At 41.5% G+C, this 17,694-nt stretch overlaps 1 protein-coding gene across 3 annotated transcripts in view; it reads right to left on the bottom strand.

The window, feature by feature from the left end:
- FHIT (fragile histidine triad diadenosine triphosphatase) overlaps nucleotides 1-17,694 on the bottom strand; it is a 517,032-nt gene that overhangs the window by 91,980 nt on the left and 407,358 nt on the right. The window lies entirely within an intron of this gene.

Below are 17,694 nucleotides of genomic sequence, written 5' to 3'. Positions count from 1 at the left end.
CTGTCTTTCAATTAGCTTGAAACACAAGATCTTACATAAAACCATAATTTAATGCTATTTGCATATGCCTAATTCCACAACTTCTTTGCCTCTCATTTAAAGTATTTTTAAGGTGTCATGAACCAATGCCTGAAATCCCTTGTGCAACCACCCAGGTGTTCACCCCTCAACAGTCCACAAAAGCCTCTGGGACCATGGGGAATGGACCAGTCTCCAAAAACCCCTCAGCATTAGGTCTCCTCCCTCATCACCTGAACCATTTCAATGACATATCAGTGAGGGAGCTGAAAATGACGAAAGCAGATTTTCAGCCTGTAGCTTATGACTGCAGGTCAATCCCATTTTTCTTTGACTTACTTCCCCCAGTGTTGAATTTGGGGTACCAAAAAGTCTCCTTGAAAATCATTAGACTTCATAGGGCACCTAGAACATCACCCAAAGGGGATTGAAATCCCTGCAACAACTCCTTGGTTCCTGTTGGATCAGGCTTTGCAGAACACTGTGCTAGCAGCACTGACACCTTTGAAGATTCTGACAACTGCCTTTAGAAACCAACATCTTCCCTCAGGCTACCAGTGCCAAAGTACTGTCCCTGACTTCCCAAATAACTAGGATTTTTCTCACCATCTTTCATAATATCCAGCCCTGTTTCAGTTCTCTTTCTGCTCAAGCCAGTGGCAACACACTTATTAACTTCAGCTGAAGTCCTTCCTGGTTTGACTAAATCTGACAAACAGATGGGCTAATAATGGCAAAGGATATATAACAGTGTGTCCACAGACTTCACCAATGGAGTGCAAATAAAATGCACTCCATTGCCTTTATTCACTGTGCAATATTTTCAACTTAGTTTGGAAAATGTACCAATATCCCTCTCTCAAGTATTTTATTAACTTCTTAGGGTACTTTTGTAAGCCTTTGTGTGGCAGGCAACATTTGCACAGCTCCCACCTAGGTGTGGTGAATGGCTGCAAGGCCAACACTGATAAACACCCAGAAATGCATCTTCCATTGAGCACCTCTAAAACAAGAACTCTATCATTTTAACTTACCAGTTTAATTAGAGAAATGTATTATTGATTCAATCTTTCTTCATATTCATGAGCTGGCTAGAGAGAAGAGTGAACTGTTCTGCTCAGTACACTTTCACCTCAATAAACATGAATTACCCTAATTGGGAGAGAAGTTATTTCAAAATTGTTTAAATCCACAGATGCCTTTCAACAGAGAACTTTGGTGGATTTGTAACACAGGCTGATGTTTGCCAGGAGGCCAGCTGAAACCACCAGACTTGCTGTCCTGGAGACTTTTCAACAGACTCTTTGTCCAAATGGACTTTGACTGTGACAAGCAGGGCCATATGGGCAGGGGGGAGCAGAGGTGAACAGTCTGTGATTCGTCCCTAAGTCATTTAACCTTCAGAATTACCATTCCACACACTCTGCCACCCAACAGGAGGCTGTACAAGCAGGTAAAAAGATAGATGTCTATTCCTAATGACTGTTTAGGAGACTGCTGAGCTCTGGTCTGTGCCCATGTTGGTTCAGTTCATTAATGTAATTAACCAACAATCAATCTTTTTAAATTAGTTACACAAAAACAGCTACAGCCAGATCAGCTGGCATGAAAGGTAGGTCATGGTCCATTTCTGCACGATTTAACATCCACACTGGAACAGAAGACAGGGCATGGAAGCATCAGAAACTGAAGCCAAATTCCTCTGAAGCCCCACAACTTAATTAAAGCGTGTAAAACTTGTGCACCTGCCTTGGTCTTGTTTGCATGGCCTTCTGTGCTTGCAGCTCAACACCTTGATGATAGAGAAACTGCTCAGAAAACAAGAGGGAGGGAAAGGGAGAGAGAGAGGGAAGCAAAGGGAAGAAGGAAACGGAAGGAAACGGAAGGAAACGGAAGGAAACGGAAGGAAACGGAAGGAAACGGAAGGAAACGGAAGGAAACGGAAGGAAACGGAAGGAAACGGAAGGAAACGGAAGGAAACGGAAGGAAACGGAAGGAAACGGAAGGAAACGGAAGGAAACGGAAGGAAACGGAAGGAAACGGAAGGAAACGGAAGGAAACGGAAGGAAACGGAAGGAAACGGAAGGAAACGGAAGGAAACGGAAGGACACGGAAGGACACGGAAGGAAACGGAAGGACACGGAAGGACACGGAAGGACACGGAAGGACACGGAAGGACACGGAAGGAAACTTAAACACTCTAACTTTATGTAGAACTTGTAACTGCACTTTAACAACAGTCTCGTGATTGACCAGTGGCTGCTCACAGAATAAAATGAAAACAGAAGGAGCTGCACTCACCATTATTGTCTGTTCCCTTTCCACAAACTAGGAAAAGACTAGCAGAGCAACCTGGATTTTCACTGAGCACAAAGGTGACGTGTGAGGGGTTACAGCACATCTCTACCACCAGCCTCGAATGCTGATCTGCTGCCCTGGGATCAGAGCTGCGAACAGCCTGGAACTCGAGCTCACAACCTGCCTCCTTTTCCCTGTTCTCAGGCGGCTGGGAAGGGATTTGCTTGGCCCAAAGCCGGTGAGTTCTCCAGGAGCGATGGCCGCGGGTTGCTGAGGTGACCGAGCCTGGCCCCTCCGGCTCTCCCAGCCCGGCGCTGTGGGGCTCGGTGCAGCAGCAGCACTGCAGGGTTTGCCTCGGGCTGCAGAGAGCTGCCATTGCACAGACGTGCCCTGCCTGCACCATCTGAGGGCTGGGCTCGGGAGGTGCTGCCCAGGATGCCTGGGCTGTGCTGCCAGGCCGAGGAGCAGCCCCAGGCCCCTCACAGTAACGGGGCTCGGCCTGGCGGCTCCGGAGCAGCTGCGAGCTCGGTGTGGGCGCGCTGTCAGCCCGGTTTGACACTAATCGACAATTGCTTTCCCAACCCTTTAAGCTGAACCTGAACTAAACTGCTTTCAGTTCCCCCAAAAGGCCAACTTTGCAACTTCGCCGTATGTTTGTCCATTAAGAGAGCATCTGGCTTCTTTTAATCCCTTGCACTATCGGAGTTGATCCGATTGCTGCCTCCAGAGACACGGCAACGCAGGCGCTGCTGCTGAATGACTGCCACGAAACCACGATATTCCTCCGAAATCCACCATGAAACGGGAGGGCAAGAGGCTCCCTGAGATGCAGGAGAGCACAGCAGTGCCTGGGCTGGGAGCCTGCACACGGCTGGGTGTCAGAAACCAGGAAAATCCTCTGGATGCCCTGGAGGGCTCGAGCCCCTGCCCGTGGGGCTCAGAGACCTTGGCACAGAGCCCAAGACCCCTGTGCCTTTGATTTAGCCCTTGGAAAAAACAATTACCAACCTTTATATGAAGAATTACAAGTCAAGAGAGTTTAAATTGAATAATAGATTGTAACGGGGTGAAAAATAGATTTTTGAGGTTTTTAGAATGGGGGCTCGGGGTCCCAAGATGGAAGAATTTGGGCATGCCCTGTCCTTTTTCCTTCTTCCTAGCCTCCATCTTCTGGGTAATGTTGGCATTTTTATATTGGTTTAGAGAGAAACTCACTGTCTAACATAGGTGATAGGTATTGGAAAGTTATGGCAAATATTGTACACATATTTTTTAGTATAAAAAGACAACACTGCCCAAAGGACGGGCAGTGTGCCTCAACCCAACCTGCCAGACAGACCTCGGTAGGTCAGAGAAAGAATTTTATAGATAAGAAACAAATAACCTTGAGAACAAGAATAGAAGAGTTCTGACTCCTTTGACTGTCGGGCTGGGAAAAGAGACTTTCTAACATATCTCGGGGTCACTCTGACCAGCAGAGATTCTGAGAGCTGAGCACTTTGCTCAGCTCCTTCCCTTGTGCTTTGCCAGAGCAGCGTTTGAAGGCAGCAGGATCAGACCCACAGCCTGCCCTTGGGTGAAGTGTGAAACACTCACCCGCCTTTCACTTCTGTGAAATCAGGCAACTCGGCTGGTGCAGCAGAAAAGCACTGGGAATTGGGGCAGATGGGGAAGGATGCCTGCTCAAGTTTCATTATGAAAGCTGTGCGTAAATTAGCATGACTGGAGGGGAAAAAAAAGGCAATTCTAGGAGACCAAGGAGGAATATGCAACCTGTCACTTAACACTCCCCACCCTCTGCAGTGTTTCTGCCAGAAAACCACCAGAGCAGGTGCCTCCGGAAATGAAACTGAAGGAGACATAAGTGAATTTAAAACTAATAACAGCAAGAAACTTTAATGAAACTCTCTCTGACTAGCTAGAGCTGCTTTTCTCATATAGGATTTTCTGGAGCTTTCATAACTCTGCGCTCAAAAACCATTCTCAGAAGTTGCAGGCAGCATATTATCACTTTGTGCCTCTGTGAGCACAAATGCACCTTTTCTGCAGCACACATATAACAGCAAAATGTCAGGAGCCCATCACAGCAAACTCTTGATTCATTACCAGAGTGATCTCTATTTTCTTGGCATATATGCAATTCTATGTCATTGCTCTAAGATATAAATGCTGCTAATTATATTTTGGCTGCTTCTGTAGCTGGAGGACCAGGTTGCAGGAGCTGGGGGAGTGGAGATCTTACCCCAGTAAAGCTCCCAGTTTGGTCTGGATCTGCCTCATCCCACACGCTGAGCAGGCAGCCTGAGCTATCCATGGTTTTTAGTATCCAACATTGCTGCCAGAGTCAAAAGCAAGCTGCAATGCACAAGGAATACAAAATAGGGACCTAGAGGGCAGGCAAAACTTTCATAAATTCAGTTCATCTACCAACATCGAAAGAATTAGTAATCAGAGAAAGAAAGCTACAGAAGTGTTAACATTAATTCTACTCTGCTACAAGCCACGTGGTTAACACCATGACACCTTACCATTTACTGAGGGAGAGCTATTTATTTATGTAACCTATAGCTCACATTTAAATAATTAGTCTGCCTGATAAATTTTAGAACTTGCAATCTGTGTGCCACGTTTGCATAAGCACAGCATATTTAATGCAGGTATGATTGTTTAACACCTCCAGCATCACATTAAAGAGTTCCATGTAATTAGCAGAGTTGGGCACTCCAACTTTCAGGCCAGTTACACATTAAAAAAAAAAAAGGTGCTAGTTGTACAGTGTGAAGCTGCTGCTCCAGAAATGTAGTCTGCACTCCTAACAAGGGATGTTCAGAGAGCAATATGTGCTGCCTGGGAATAAGCAAATCAGGTCAGCTAAGACTGGACTTGATCCAAAGCTCCCCTCAAACCTTCTGTTATCTCTGAGAGTCTGAAGCTCCCCAGATCAGTCTGCAGTCTTGGGTTTTCTCTCAGCTCACCAGGAGCAAAGGCCTGAATTTTAGAGGTGCCAACTACTTGTTCCTCTCTCCAGCATCAGCAGCTCAATGCTTCCCTGCAGCCAGGTGCCAGAACAGCACCTGCAGACAGGCATTTTTACATGAGGGTACATTTCTAGAAGGTGAAGGGTAATGCTCCTGGGGTGCTGCTCTGCATGCAGCAGTTCTGACTCTCTAATAAGCAGCAGCAGCTACAGAGGGAAACTCCTAATGAGCTCTATTTACTCCTCATCAGAACAGTCCCTGCTTCCAGGAAGTGCATCAGGGATAGGCTCGGTCTTTATTGCTATTATTTTGTTGTAGTCAAGTAAGCAAAACCCCGGTTGTGTGAATCATATCATGGCACTCTCTTGGCATCTCAGCAGATTAAGAATGCAATAAATACAAAACCTCACAGTTCAAGTTGTAAACATAAAAATAACACCAAATTTTAGCTTCAGAGTTAAACACTGGAGGAACCTGAAGTGGAAGCCATGCTCACAGAGAGTGGATGCTATTGGCATTCCTACTACATAGGAATTTGCTAAACAACATGAACAGAACTAGCCTCTATGTTAGAAGTTAGAGTGTGCAAAGTGACAAATAGCAAGCAAGGTGATATTCTGAAACTCAAATCACAACTCAAGAAATTAGAAATGATCACTTAAGAGCTTTCCCTTGGGCATCTAACCTGAAAAGAAAGCAAAAATAAATCGGTTTATTTGCTTCTTAGGTAGCCATTGCTCTTAAGCCAGATCATCAAACATCCAGATTTAAAGCCAAGTTTCTAAACTCACTCAGCAATGAGGAGCAACTGACATCAACATGTCTTGTCAGACTTTCAAAGCACTTCAACATTCAGCACACTTCAAAGAAATTAGCCACCTGCATTATTGCCAATCAGTTCTGAAAACCCTTTTCCATCTGTATTAAGAAGAAAATGAAAACTCATGAAAACTTCTACCTATATGTGGTTTTTTTTCCAAACGGTGTTTAGGCACTTCAGAAGCTATTCTTTGAATATTTTAGAGACACGTCAAGGCCCTTTTCACAGGGAATTATTTTCTAGTTCAATCTATCCAAAATTATAAAGAAACTGGGATCAATCCCACTGTGTCTATTTATCAAAAAATCTTCTGTCATCACAGGACCTTCATCTCAGATAAGTAAAATGAAGACAAGCTTCAAGTTAAAAATAGCACTACACAGACTCCTCTGCTGCTGGGAACATTTACCTCTATATTGTTCCAAACTGAGTTGAAGCAAACCTTCTCTTGCTGCTGCTGGAGAGAGGGAGCAAGACCAGATATTAAGAGAATCTTGATAATTATGGGAAAAGAAGTTCTTCTTGGGTGATAAGAATGTATTTTCCAAGGAGAACTGCCACAAGCAGGAGATGTGGGAAAGCAGCACATGGTATATCCAGGGACATAGAATACTCTTGTATTGGCAGAAGGAGAGCTTAAGAAGATAAAACAGGGATTATGTATTCCATATTCTTAGGCATGAGAAAGGAAGAGGTCCATATTTGCAAGTCCAAGGAAAGAAGACAAAACCACACAAAATATGGCCAGGGAAAAAGAAGGAGCTTCTTTCTCCACAAAGAAAATAAAAAGTGCAATGAATTAAGTTACAGCAAAATCCTCATCTAGCAAGAATTTTAAGGGAATGCTTTTTCGCCAAATTTTAATGGGAAAAAAAAACACGTTAATAACTTGAAAACAATTTAAAGAAATTCCCTCCCCCATTTCTATGAGGAAAGAAACTCTCAATTTTGTACTTCTCCAAGCATGGAACCAGATCCTTGCCCCCTCCTCAAAAGGGAAAAGCTGGGGAGATAATAGGACAGGTATATCTCTTTGCCTCTTTAGAGAGGTTTTTCACCCAGAGAAGCAGGGACTGCCCTGCCTAGAAAGGAGGACATGGAGCGAGGGGCTGATGCTGGGATGGCAGCAGGATAATGAGCAAGGCTGAGACCATCCAAGCAGGGGCAGTGAAACTGCAAAGTCCAGCAGGGAGGGGCATCTCAGTGTCACAAATCCTTCCCATTCCAAATCAAAGCAAGAATAAATGTAACAGAGCAGGCTGGGAAATCATCCTTTGTAATCTGCAGCTTACAAAAACCAACCACCCAAGGGGGTATTCCGAAGCAGCTCCTGAAGCTGTTTGACAAAACCCTTCAATTTCTGAAATGCAAATCAGGGCAGAATTAGCTGATCAGGGAAATGCCACCATGGATGAGGACAGGAGGCCAGCAGCAGATTACAGGTTTAAATAGACTTGTTAACATCTGCTTAGGGTAAACTATAATTAAGAAATCTCCTTTCCTTGTTTGGGGGTTTGAGAGTTTTGTTTGTTTGGGGTTTTGTCTCCGCTAGTTTTCTGCCTTTCCAGTTCTGACAATGAATTTCCTATCAGGACTCTGGGGAAGCAGAGCAGACTTTCAGCATTCACAATCAGCAGAAGCAGAAGATCATGGCAATGGAAAGGCATTTGAGTCCCAGAGTTGTTGCATTCTTTCAGAAGCTTTTCATCTTATGAATACAAATGTCTAAAAAACTCTCTTTACTTGTGGATTTACTTCTTTGGGCAGTTGCATCACTACACACCTAAATTTGCACAAGCAAACTGTTCCCCAGTTGTCCATACTCCTTCTGCCTCAGTTAAAAAATCAGTTAAAGAAATCAATTCTTTCCATGTGTACAGTTAGAAGCAGGTGTTCAAACTACACAACCCTCAACTGATCACTTTTTCCCTTCAAAACTATGGAGAAAATCAAAACTTATGAGTAGAATACAAATCTTCATAGTGCCCAAATACATTTCAAAGGGAAGGCTTAGAAAGACAGATGTTTTTTGGACCATCCTGACCAGAGGACATGCATTGTTGATAGCCAGAAAGCACATCTTGGAGGGATAGTGGCTGATGACAGAAAAACAGGCCACAGGTTCACCCAGACAATGTAAACTAGTACTTGTTTTTGGTAGGTAAATGTAGACCTCTCTAAGCAATTTTTAGAGGCCTACTTTAGCTTTAGACTGTTAAACCCAGAATGTGATCTCAGCACAAGGAGTGGGATGGAGCTTTTCATAGGGAGCAGCCTGCTGGGACAGGAGGACATTATATATGAATATCTAACATAAATTCCAGCCTCTTCCCTCCACTGAAAGGAAAGCAGAACTCCAAAGGGTAGAGAAAAAACATATGATCCAGAGTAATACTATAGGACTCAGTGATTAAACTGGGCTGGCCAAAGTGAGGTATCTGAGTCTAAATTTAGCTCTCTAAATGATCTGGTTTGATTTTCCAAGGTGATGAATGCCTCCAGCTCCTGTCGACTTCAGGTGCCCACATTTGAAATGTTTGGCCTTTAGTCTTCAACTTGAACTAATTGAAGGATTTAACATTTCAAAGCTAAGGGGTTTTATCCAATCCAAAGTGCCATAAAGCTGCAGTTCCCAGGCATGAGAGATATGACACACGAACAACTCAAAGGCAAAGCAGGAGAGGAAAGATGATTATTCCCCAAAGTGCATACACTTGAAAGACAGGCTAATGAGTTCTTAAATGACATCATTTAATCCCAGTGCTTCTCAAATACAATGCTGGAGTTTTCCCAACCTCAGTCATTATAGACTGTAGAAGGAAATTTTGACTGTGCTTCCCCTGCCTGTTGAAATACTGCAAAAATGTGTTGCTCAGTTAAGTTCCCCCTGAGCTGCATAATGGATGAAATGAGCCAAAACCAGCCCTGCATCACAGCTAGGCAGGAAAACCAAAAGGATCCTGTCCTCTCAAAGAGCAGAGACATTTTCACAGAGATCCAGGGTCACCAGCACTGGAACAGAGACCTGTACAAGAGCATTTCCAGGGGTTACAACATGCTTAGAACACCTCCAGAGAGGGAAAACTGGTGCACATGATCCTACAGAGGATTAGGTCCTTGAGGTGCTCACACCAGGGATGAGCAGCATTTCTTAAAAGCCTTGTGAGCCATTTAGAATCCAGTTCAACAGCTGCAGGGCAGAGGTTTTAACCAGGGGCTGTTCCAAGGAGACTCTGCCTACCAGGATCCACACTGGCTTTGAACCAGCTTCACGTTGGAAAATTAAATTTTCATCGTCTATATGATGATAATTATGCATCTATACTGCATTGCTATCAGTTAAAGCATTAATCAAAAGCAAGAACAATGAAAACACTGTTTCAAGAAAGGTGTGGTATCATGCAAGGTTCAAGAGAGTTCTAACAGCAGACTGAGGTTAAGTGAGGCTTTCTGTGATTTGATCCTTGCTCTGTCTGATAGAGGCATTTCAGAAAGCACAGCAAATTGTGCATGAGGCTGCTTTATTTAAGGATAAATCCATGGATAAGGTAATCAGATAGCACTTCATAGAAGTGAGCCTATCCTTCTCTCAGCCACAATTTTGCACCACTGGGAAAGTCACCTCAGCCAGAACATCTCAGTTGGTCACCTCCTGGGCATCCACATGAAACACACTGGACTGGTCTGCAGAAACCCTGAGCAATGACAAGTTTAACTGTAGTCTCTAAGAGCCATAAGCTGAATCTGTCATTTAGGTTGCTAAGTATGCAAAAGAAATCAAGCTCTAAAGCTAAGTTGTCACCCAAAGAGAATGAGCATTACTTAAAGTATAAAATATGTGTATTAATGCTTCAGAGCCATTCAGATACTCTGCTGAGAGGCTCTGTGTGAAAGCTCAGAGGACATTAATAACCTTGTATTCAGGGCAGAGTTTGGATGGCATCTGGAACTTCACTGAACGATGCAGATAAAAATAAACACTTGATCTTGTCCACCCTGAGCACAGAATAAAGTAGCAGCTTGTGATCAAGTCTTTAAGACTGTATCACATTCATCTTCCAAATTAAAGCTACACAGACAGCCTTAATTCTGCCTTTTTCTAATCCTTCAGAGTTTAATTTTACAGTTCTAACTTCCTTTAAACATAGTAGTTTTTGCACATCAGTAATAATTCACCCATCTCTGGCAAGAGTAATTTACATCCAGTATACTAGCACAGTAAATCCTAATGGAATGATCCCATGAATCATAACATAGCATTACATTTAATTGCTATATTCATTAAATAAGAACATTGGATCTTTTTAAAATTAGAAATTTTGAGGTGCTATCAAGTCAGATTAAAGTAATGAGATAAGATTTAATAGAATATGTAAGTTGTGTAAATAAGATTTTATGCTGTGCTCAATTCTAGCTCAATTTTAATTTGATTTAGGACATCAACATCAAACTTACAGCCTTCAGATTTGTTTCAGGTAATCTCATGCTAGCTTTAAGAAGTTGCATCTAATAACGATTGCATTGATATTATATTGATTTCTTTTCCTGTTACACATTTTCTGAGCAACATCACAGAAATGATGGGCAGGATTTGTTTAGTTGCTTATGATGGAGGGCTTATATGTAGAGCACAGGATTAATTTTGCAGAGATGTTTCTGAGGCATGTAATTGCAATTCTCACCTGTGTGCAAAGCTGCTCTAGATGGAGGCTCCTCTGGTGACAGCAAGAGTATAGAGAGAAAAGGTGGTGCACATTTGTACATAACCCCTATGTTTCTTACGTCTCTAAAACAGTGCTAATAAACACGTGTAATTAGTGAGGGGAACTCCAACAAGCACCATTTCAACAGCTCTGACAAGCCTCTCTTTTCTGAAAGTTCAACAGCTGTCCACCCTTCGTGAAAAACTGTTTTAAAAAAATTGACCAGAAATGAGAACACAGAAGCAGGGTGTTTCCATTATTTAGGGAGTTCTAACAGGCATCTGCAAGCTGTTGAAATTACAGCTGAGTTACATGGACAAACAGTGCAACTGCAGAACACAGGAGCACCTGAGCAGCACAAAACCAAGCAGTGCAAGCTGAGCCACCCATTTGGGCAAGAGACAGAAAAACAGGGGGTCTCTGGAAAAGGGACTTGAAATGTGTCTGGAAAAGGGACTTGCAATCAGCCACGTGGGAACAATCTTTGACTGAATCCCTTTTGTAGTTGCAGGCAGAGACACTTGACACAGAACTTCACAGGCATTAAACAAATGTTATCTCCAAGTCTGATGCACCTAGAAGGCATCAAACAGCAGCAAGAATCACAACTGAAAACACTCTCAAGATCATCACCAGCACAATGGGAGCAGAACAGCACCATAAAGAGAAATAAATAGACAGTTTTGTAACTGAAATCAAAGCTGTATAGTTTGTTTTATGCTGATTTAGATTTTTGTAATTCATGTCAGAGAAAGGATGTGGCTTTTAGTAATGCTGAGCAATTGAAAGCAAGCTCAAGGACATATTCCTACTAAACCTCACTTGTTTATACACTCCTTGCAGGCACAGACGGGCCTGCTATCTTTGTAATGCAAAATTTACTTTAGCACTTCCTGAGCTTTTTCACAGTGTTGAAATTGCACACTCAGATACAGACATTTGTAATTTCAGTAGATCCATCTGCACTTCTTAAGGACTGTTACCCAGTGCTCTTCACTTTTGATCCAACTATGCCATCTGTAAAGAGAAACAATCAAACCAACCAAACCCTAATATTTTTCAATTTTCTGCCCTATTTATTATTATTTATGTATCTTCAAAACACGAATGTCAAATCTGGACAAATCCAAGAGCTGTAATATTGCTTCTTCCCCTGCATTCCTGGCATAGTACTGCCAGAGAGGTAGAAGGTATTGGATGAAATCTGAATGCTGATTAAAGTTTCCTCTCTTGCCTAATATATGTAGAACCATAATACATAGCTTATCAACCCACTTACAGAAAATAAGCCTTAGAAAATGCTTCTAGATTAGAAAGGAGAAAATACCTCCTGTCAAAACGCCTCATCCTCCAGCTTTAGGTCCATCTACAGCTTTTGAAGAATACAGGAGCTCTCTGTCTGTCCAGACAGTGGGATGAAGGCCAGGGTAGATCAAAGCACCAGGACCACAATCCAGAGAGAACCCAGCCCAGGGTTCCAGGTTCATTAACTGGGGTTCACCATGGGGCTAGCAGAGCCTCAGGGCTTCTGGACCAGTGCTGCCCTGTATCCCCTGAGCTGCAGCTCAGCAGAGTCCCAGGTATGGTTTTTTTTCCAGTGGAAGAAGCTCTTAATATAATGGAAACTTTTTGCATTTATACATAACTCACCTCTTATGTGATGTTGTCACCTTATTGCAGGGGTTCCATGCTGTTGTCTCCCTATCACAAAAGTTCCACACCTTCCAGGTGTTTCTCATGGGCAGCTCCTCAGAGCACTGACTCTTTCTTCTTCACAAAGCAGCCACTGACTCCAGTAGCCTTCTCACCCCACTCTTTTATATCATCTTCTTCTCATTGCTTACAGCTGTGGCCTGTTAAAGTCAGGCCTGTTCTCAATCTTTGCTAATTGGCCCAGCCGCAACTCCTTAGGGGTAAGATTACTTTCTACACTATCTTTATTTCCTTATATTCTATCCCCCTACAATGTGAAGCTCCTCTAGATAACAGCATGTGGAGAACACAGGCAATGAGATTTTTTGGCAGCCTCTCTGCCATACAGAATTATCTTGCCATGGAAGAGTTGCACATGCTTGTGATAAGAGTACACAGAAGGTCATACTGATATCGAAGGTTTGATAAGTCCCACAGTGCAGAGGTGTCACTTGGTTGCACCATAAAACAAACTCATTTTTGTCTGCTAAACAGAAATTTACTTCTGTGAGGCATTTCAATAGAACTCATGGTCACAGGATTCCCTTATTTTTGGTTACACTGATTACTGCATGAGAAGCAGCTATTAGCTAATGAGAAGATCTTTCTTTCATCTTTGGGTAAAAAAATTAATCACCTTCCAAGTACTTCAGCAGTGCTCAGTTCATTATTTCTGGTTGAAGTTCTTGTGTGTTTTGCTGAGGTTTCTAAGAAAGCCCAGGATACACAGTTTAGTTGTACAAGAAATGAACCGTTAAACAAAACCAAAAAAGTTTATCCTAACTTTTTCATGGAGTTAACATTTATCCTTCTTGTCTGCATTCCAGATAATGTTATCTTGTTTGCTCTCTATTGTCATTCTTGTGTTTGTGCAGATCTTCAAGGGCTGTATTTGCATAATCTACACTGAATTAGCAGGAATACTTGATCTGTTTTATGCAATATGAAAACATTTACATTTACAAATTTTCTATGTATTTTTTTTTAAAAATACTGCTGGGTATTTCACATTCTTTCATAGAAATCTCTATGGTGGTGAGTTCTGCCTCACTAACATTCATTTTAGTCTGCTCTCCCAGTTTATGTATAGGATTAATTTAAACTGAAATTGTTATTTAAAAGAGACCAACCTGCTGTTCATCCAGGTCACTCTAAAACTGAATACTACCTAACTCTGCAACAGGAAAATTTGTGGAATAAAGCAGCACTCACTGGTACTGTGGTAGGGTGAAATCCAGACCTTTATATTGCAGGTTTAAAATGTGACTATTTATGATCAATCCAAGCAAAATGAAAAATATAAGTGCTTCATTTTCTGCAAAGTAAAACCACCTTCACCACAATCACTACTCAAATAATTTGCCACTTGGTACTTTCCATTCAGGTGTAGGTAGAAAGAACAAAATTACTCAGTCAAAGGTGGCAAAATTCAGTGCAGATTAATAACTCTGTAAAAGTAAAGGAGGAAGATAATTACAATCTTTCCAGCACAGAACTATTCTGTGTACAGAACAGCTTTACCTAGTTTCAATCCACATATATTTTCATTTAAATACAGTCCTTTGCTAATTCTACCACTCTCTAAAGTTTACTGCAGGGAGCATGAAAAAGATGGTCTTTATGAACAGATGGTCTTTTCAAGGAAATGTAGTTACACTTAAATACAGACAAATGCACTGCAGACTAATGGTCCTGTTAGAATGCAAGTTCTGAAAAGGGAAAATATGGGACCACATAAAATGCTAGCCCTTAATTACAGTTGTTTCTTTCCCCTTCTGAAGACAAACTAATCACTAATGAAGCTTAATTAGCAGTAAACAGGTACCAGTGTACAGTCATTCGTGTACCAACAGATGTCTATTGATTGTATTTGACTGAATACAAATGTGAGTAGCTGTTGTTTAGGTATTATTAGTGTAGGATGGGAAATTGTAACACAACAGCTCCCTCCTCTATGACAAGTGGACAAATTCAGTCTGTCAAGCACAGCTGCATTCCTACCTGAAAGGATCAGTTTATACCCCAATACCTGGAGCAACCTCTTGTGTCCAGCATGCTTTCCACTGAGCCTGGCTACACTTGATAGCAGATGTGGAGAGATTTTACCAAGCCACAGCCAAATGAGCAAATCCTTTCTTTTATATACTTCTCAGACAACTCCTAATATTTGTTGTTTTCTGCATTTTGGCAGAAATTTTGCAATTTTGTGAATGCTCCCTGGGCCAGCTGTAATGCTGAGCGCAATGCAGGAACAACTGGGACAGAAAAGTCTTTTGGGGTTTTTCTTTTTTATTTGTTTGGGATTTTTTTTGTTGTTGTTGTCAAGAATCTTCTCTGTTTCATATTTAACAGGGTTCATTTACCAAGTTCATCCCACCTAAATCTATGAAAGGCCCCTCAGCTTCAGGGGCCTGCATGACTTTAGGAGTAGAGTATTTGGGGAATAAACACTGTTAGCTGGGAAACACAATCATACCAGGGCAAAGATACAAAGAAACCTTGAAATGGAGAAGAAATCCTAACCTTTAAACTTTATTGCTTTTTGTGTGTGCATGGGTTTGTTTTTTTGGAAGGCTCATTGAGCTCCCTGTCTGAAGTTTAGGGCAATGCCTTTCAATTCTCAACAGCCAGAATTCACTTCCAAGTCTACAAAGACAGTAAGATAAAATTATGGAAGATAAAGGCACCCTGACTTCTTATTTCTACTGACAGTTTCCTGTTAAATATAACTTTTTTTGAAAACCATTTGAGTCAAAATAGCACACTTTCCCTTTTTTTACTCTAATTAGCATGAACCTTTCACCTTCCAGAGAGAAGCCCTAAGGCCTTCCCTATGGGTCTGTGGAAAAGAGCAATGCATTTCAGTTGAAATCCTCAGTGATTGACCCAAAATTTGATCTTGCCTCTTGGGTACTGAAAATCCAAAATAATTCCACAAAGGAACAGAATTAGTCAGGCCTTACTCTGGTGTTTTTCAGCATACACTGGTGCGAGTTGTTCCTTTCTCTTTTAGCTTCAGCATTCAGTTTTAAATAAGACAGAAAGGACTTCTCACAGTAGAGCTCTATGCTCACACCACAGATGCTCTGAATGCTTCACAATCTTATTTCTCTCCCTCAAAAACGGCAACTTGAATCAGACAAATCGGACCAAAGCCATGCAGATAAAACATCAGAGTTCCTGTCCTGAAATGAAGTGGTGAACCAGTGTCTCATCCACAGCCATTTGGGACTCTGGTATTAATTTCACACTCAGCTTCTCTCAAGCCTGAGTCAGGTGTGCTTGGCAGACATGGGGGTATCCAGCCTCCATGTCTGATCCCCACCCTCATTTATTTGTTTTATGCTCCTGATACATCAAAATGCTTATAGAAAAGGTAAATATAAATATATATAAAAGCATGTCTATCCATTTGATAGCTTTTGATTAGAAACTTGTGAAAGTAGAAAGAAACTTCTCTAAAATGGTGAAGTGCACAACTGTCTACCCCCCAGAATGGTTTCTGTGCATGCTTCAAGGAACATCCCCAAACAAATAACATTACTGCTTTGCTGAGAATGCCCTTCATGTCTCTCTGCCTTGTTTCAACTATGACATGAAAGATCCTTCATGCAATAATGATCTTTTTCTTTGTAATACAAATAAACTCAGTAACAATAAAATGAATTTTCCAAAGAAAGAATTAATCTGGAAAGTCTGTTTCAACTATTTCATCCTGCTGTAGTGCTAAGGAACCCCAATGCTTCTATAACTAAGAAAAGTTTTCTGAAAATATGCATTTGTCCTGGCTTTATTTGTGTAGATACAATACCCTGAGCATATAATCCTTCACCTTTTAGTTCTGTGGCTGATCAGATATGAAATTTCCACTTAGCTCATTAGCTTTAGTGTAGGATGAAAACAGTAAAATACTGGCTTACTTGAAGTCATCAAATGGGTATCTGGCAGTTTTTTCTGTGGAGTCAAGAATGGACTCTATGGCAGCTTTTAAGGAAATAATCAGCATTGGATTCAGCCTGTGCTGTAAATGCTGGAAGTGTAATTGCAGAAGTCAGACAAGGGGTGATAGGATGATGATAAACACTCAAAAAATATCCTTTCACTAAAAAATATACAATAACATCAACTCATTGACCATTGTCATAAGAGGAACTTAGTTTTCTCTCCTACTTCAGAAAGTAAACACATAGAAAGTTGACAGTATCTTTAGAATGTTCTTATTTCTAGCTGAAGAAATGGAACAGGAATTGAAAGAGATTATTTAAGAATTTCTAGTAACTTTGCATACACTTCCCCTTGAATTTGACTTTGATTCACAAATACCATCATTTGCACTGTTCCTGAAATAGGTGACATGTAGTAGACCTGCACAATTTGAGGTTTACAGATTCGAGACACATTTGTAACTGGTCCTGTAGCAGAGCCTCAGATCAAAGTGATGATTAAAATCTAAGTTCTGGTGGGAGTTCAATCACTTCAAAGCTATAGATAGCAACATTAGCATCCAGCCATGCATAGTTTTAGCGTGTGGCTGGGATCAGAAGTCCCAAAGGGGAATGAGGCAGCCTTTCTGTGGAAGTAGATAACACTCACAATACTCAAAGGTTTAAATCTCAGCTACTGTCAAACCCTCCTTGATGGTGAGGAGTCCTTTTTTGTTTATCTCAAGAAGACCAGCATTTTTAATTTTTTTTTTTCCGTTCCTGAAATAGTAACAACAGAATTTCCATATATGAGATTAAAAGCACTGCTGTTACCACACAAGTACAGTGCAATCTTTGCATCATTTGCAAGCAGACATCTGCTCTGTAAATTCCCCCCCACTATTTAAAAATCATCATTTTCTACTGCAATATTTGGGAATGTTCCCATTGTATTCCTTTGTTGTCTCATTCAATAGTACCTCGGCACATAAATGGTACTAACACAATCAGTTTACCTCTGCTATTATTTATTATTCATGCTGTGGGAGCACATAGAAACCCCAGCCATGGTGCCTTCATCTTATTTGTACTTGCTGAACAAATACATCCTAAGAGACAAGTTACTGTCCTGAAGAAACATTTTATTTTCAGCCTAAACAGACAAGACAGTCAAAGGGTGGGAGAGGAAATAATGAGGGATGGCTTGCCCACAGTCACACCACCAACCACTGACTTAGAGAGGACAAGCAGCAAGGCACTGT

Source organism: Ammospiza nelsoni, chromosome 11 (assembly GCF_027579445.1).
Source record: "Ammospiza nelsoni isolate bAmmNel1 chromosome 11, bAmmNel1.pri, whole genome shotgun sequence".
Classification (NCBI taxonomy): domain Eukaryota; kingdom Metazoa; phylum Chordata; class Aves; order Passeriformes; family Passerellidae; genus Ammospiza; species Ammospiza nelsoni.
This window is presented reverse-complemented; position numbering and strand designations above follow the sequence as displayed.